The sequence below is a fragment of the Arachis stenosperma genome, chromosome 1 (genome assembly GCF_014773155.1).
Source record: "Arachis stenosperma cultivar V10309 chromosome 1, arast.V10309.gnm1.PFL2, whole genome shotgun sequence".
Classification (NCBI taxonomy): domain Eukaryota; kingdom Viridiplantae; phylum Streptophyta; class Magnoliopsida; order Fabales; family Fabaceae; genus Arachis; species Arachis stenosperma.
Genome location: NC_080377.1, coordinates 105380773 through 105385259, shown reverse-complemented (window position 1 = coordinate 105385259; position 4487 = coordinate 105380773). Strand labels below are relative to the sequence as shown.

General features: G+C 35.4%; 1 non-coding gene across 1 annotated transcript; it reads right to left on the bottom strand.

Moving 5' to 3' along the window:
- Positions 1 to 2298: 2298 nt before the first annotated feature.
- On the bottom strand, positions 2299 to 2402 carry LOC130949436 (small nucleolar RNA R71). Its single transcript, XR_009073385.1, has one exon. It is a non-coding gene; the product is annotated as a small nucleolar RNA R71 (small nucleolar RNA).
- Positions 2403 to 4487: the final 2085 nt, after the last annotated feature.

Here is a 4487-nt window from a genome sequence, read left to right as displayed (position 1 = left end):
TCGAACTCATCATAAACCAATTTAATCTGCCTAACTGACAAATACAAGGTGACCATAGCTTGCTTCATTCCAACAATCTCTGTGGGATCGACGCTTACTCACGTAAGGTATTACTTGGATGACCCAGTACACTTGCTGGTTAAGTTGAACGGAGTTGTGGAAAGAAAGTGCTGAGTTAATTTTTATGCACATGCCAAAGAGCCATTATTGTTGATCACAATTTCGTCCACTAAGTTTTTGGCACCGTTGCCGGGGATTGTTCGAGTTTGGACAACTAACGGTTCATCTTGTTGCTCAGATTAGGTAATTTTCTTTTCAAAAATCTTTTTCAAAATTTTTCTTTTATTTTTCATTTTTTTTCCAAACTTTATTTTTCGAAAAAAAATTAATAAAATACAAAAAAATCATAAAATCATAAAAATCAAAAATATTTTGTGTTTCTTGTTTGAGTCTTGATTCAACTTTTAAGTTTGGTGTCAACTGCATGCTTTAAAAAAATTTTTCTTGCATTTTTCAAAAAATTCATGCATTCATGGTGTTCTTCATGATCTTCAAGTTGTTCTTGACAAATCCTCTTGTTTGATCTTGATGTTTTCTTGTTTTGTGTTGTTTGTTGTTTTTCATGTGCATTTTTCGTTTGTTAGAATCCATGCATTAAAGATTTCTAAGTTTGGTGTCTTGCATGCTTTCTTTGCATCAAAAATTTTTCAAAAATATGTTCTTGATTTTCATCATGATCTTCAAAGTGTTCTTGGTGTTCATCTTGACATGCATAGTGTTCTTGCATGCATCTTGTGTTTTGATCCAAAATTTTCATGTCTTGGGTCATTTTTGTGTTTTTCTCTCTCATCATTAAAAAAATTCAAAAATCAAAAAAATATCTTTTCCTTTTTTCTCTCAAAATTTCGATAATTTGAGTTGACTTAGTCAAAAATTTTCAAAATTAGTTGTTTCTTACAAGTCAAGTCAAATTTTCAATTTTAAAAATCTTATCTTTTCAAAAATTATATCTTTTTCATTTTTTTCTATTTTTCAAAAATTTCAAAAATCTTTTTCAAAATATTTTCAAAATCTTTTTCTTATCTTTATATCATATTTTCAAAAATTTACTAATAATTAATGTGATTGATTCAAAAATTTGAAGTTTGTTACTTTCTTGTTAAGAAAGGTTCAATCTTTAAGTTCTAGAATCTTATCTTGTAATTTCTTGTTTGTGAAGTAAGTAATTTCAAATTTTTGAATTAAATCTTTTTATATTTTATCATATCTTTTTCAAAAATTTTATCTTTTTCAAAATTTGATTTCAAAATACCTTATCTAATTTCTTATCTTCTTATCTTTTCAAATTTGATTTTAATATCTTTTTCAACTAACTCTTTGACTTTGTGTTTGTTTCTTATCTTTTTCAAAACCACTTAACTACTTGTCCCTCTTCAATTTTCGAAATATCTCACCTCTTTTTCAAAATTCTTTTAATTAACTAATTATTTCAAATTTTAATTTTAATTTTAATTCTATCTTATCTTTTAATTTTCGAAAATACTAACCCCTTTTTCAAAATTATTTTCGAAATTCTCTTTCTCTTTTCTTCTTCTATTTTATTATTTATTTACTAACACTTCTCTTCACCTCTCTTCATCTAAAAATCCGAACCATTCTTCTTCACTCTTCCCCCCTTTTCTTTTTCTACTAACATAAAGGAATCTCTATACTGTGACATAGAGGATTCCTCTTTCTTTTCTTGTTTTCTTCTCTTTCATATGAGCAGGAACAAGGAAAAAGGCACTCTTGTTGAAATTGATCCTGAACCTGAAAGGACTTTGAAGAGGAAACTAAGAGAAGCTAAATTACAACAATCCAGAAGTAACCTTTCAGAAATTTTTGAACAAGAGAAGGAGATGGCAGCCGAACTCAATAATGATAATGCAAGGAGAATGCTTGGTGACTTCACAAAACCAACGTCCAAATTTGATGGAAGAAGCATCTCCATTCCTGCCATTGGAGCTAATAATTTTGAGCTTAAGCCTCAACTAGTTGCTTTAATGCAACAGAACTGCAAGTTTTATGGATTTCCATCTGAAGATCCTTACCAGTTTTTAACTGAGTTCTTGCAGATTTGTGAGACTGTAAAGACGAATGGAGTTGATCCTGAAGTCTACAGACTCATTCTTTTCCCTTTTGCTATAAGAGACAAAGCTAGAATATGGTTGGATTCAAAACCTAAGGATAGCCTGGACTCCTGGGATAAGCTGGTCACTACCTTCTTGGATAAATTCTTTCCTCCCTCAAAAGCTGAGCAAGCTTAGAGTGGATGTTCAGACCTTCAAACAAAAAGATGGTGAATCCCTCTATGAAGCTTGGGAAAGATACAAGCAGTTGACCAAAAGGTGTCCATCTGACATGTTTTCAGAATGGACCATATTAGATATATTCTATTATGGTCTATCTGAATTTTCGAAAATGTCATTGGACTATTCTGCAGGTGGATCTATTCACCTAAAGAAAACGTCTGCAGAAGCTCAAGAACTTATTGACATGGTTGCAAATAACCAGTTCATGTACACTTCTGAGAGGAATTCCGTGAATAATGGGATACCTCAGAAGAAAGGAGTTCTTGAAATTGATGCTCTGAATGCCATATTGGCTCAGAACAAAGTGTTGACTCAGCAAGTCAACATGATTTCTCAAAGTCTGAATGGATGGCAAAATGCATCCAACAGTACTAAAGAGGCAGCTTCTGAAGAAGCTTATGATCCTGAGAACCCTGCAATGGCAGAGGTTAATTACATGGGTGAACCTTATGGAAACACATATAATTCATCATGGAGAAATTATCCAAATTTCTCATGGAATGATCAACAAAAGCCTCAACAAGGCTTTAACAATGGTGGACGCAATAGGCTGAGCAATAGCAAGCCTTTTCCATCATCTTCTCAGCAACAGACAGAGAATTCTAAACAAAGCACTTCCAATTTAGCCAATCTAGTCTCTGATCTGTCAAAATCCACTTTCAGTTTCATGAGTGAAACAAGATCCTCCATCAGAAATCTGGAGGCACAAGTGGGGCAGCTGAGTAAGAAAGTCATTGAAACTCCTCCCAGTATTCTCCCAAGCAATACAGAAGAGAATCCAAAAGGAGAGTGCAAGGCCATTGAGGTAATCAACATGGCCGAATGCACAAGGGAGGAGGAGGATGAAAATCCTAGTGAGGAAGACCTCCTGGGACGTCTCTCAAGCAAGAAGGAGTTTCCTATTAAGGATCCAAAGGAATCTGAGGCTCATATAGAGACCATAGAGATTCCATTAAATATCCTTCTACCATTCATGAGCTCTGAAGACTATTCTTCCTCTGAAGAGGATGAAGATGTGACTGGAGAGCAAGTTGCTCAATATTTAGGAGCTATCATGAAGCTGAATGCCAAGTTGTTTGGTAATGAGACTTGGGAAAGTGAACCTCCTCTGCTCATTAGTGACTGGATACCTGGATTCAGCAAATTTTACCTCAAAAGAGACAAGATCCTGGCAAGTTCTTAATACCTTGTACCATAGGCACCATGACCTTTGAAAAAGCTCTATGTGATATAGGGTCAGGGATAAATCTTATGCCACTCTCTGTAATGGAGAAGCTGGGGATCATTGAGGTACAACCTGCCTTGTTCTCATTGGCAGACAAGTCATTGAGACAAGCTTATGGAATACTAGAGGACGTGTTAGTAAAGGTTGAAGGCCTTTACATCCCTGCTGATTTCATAATCTTAGACACTAGGAAGGAAGAGGATGATTGCATCATCCTTGGAAGACCTTTCCTAGCCACAGCAGGAGCTGTGATAGATGTCAACAGAGGTGAATTAGTCCTTCAATTGAATGGGGACTACCTTGTGTTAAAGGCACATGGCCATCCCTCTGTGACAAAAGAGAGTAAGCATGAAGAGCTTCTCTCAGTTCAGAGTCAAGAAGAGCCCCCACAGTCAAACTCTAAGTTTGGTGTTGGGAGGCCACAACCAAACACTAAGTTTGGTGTTAAGACCCCATATCCAAACTCTAAGTTTGGTGTTAGGACTATACAACATTGACCTGATCACCTTTGTGGCTCCATGAGAGCCCACTGTCAAGCTATTGACATTAAAGAAGCGCTTGTTGGGAGGTAACCCAATTTTATTTATCTAATTTTTATTTTATTTTATTTTATTGTTATTTTGTGTTTTATTAGGTACATGATCATGTGGATTCACGAAAAAAAATATAAAAATTAAAAAACAGAATCAAAAACAGCAGAAGAAAAATCACACCATGGAGGAAGGACAGACTGGCATTCAACGCCAGTAAGGAGCATCTGTCTGGCGTTCAACGCTAGACCAGAGCATGAATCTGGCGCTGAACGCCAGAAACAAGACATTCTGGTGTTTGAACGCCAGGAATGTGCCTTAAGGAAAGCTGGTGCTGAATGCCAGTAACAAGCATGGAACTGGCGTTCAACGCCAGAAACA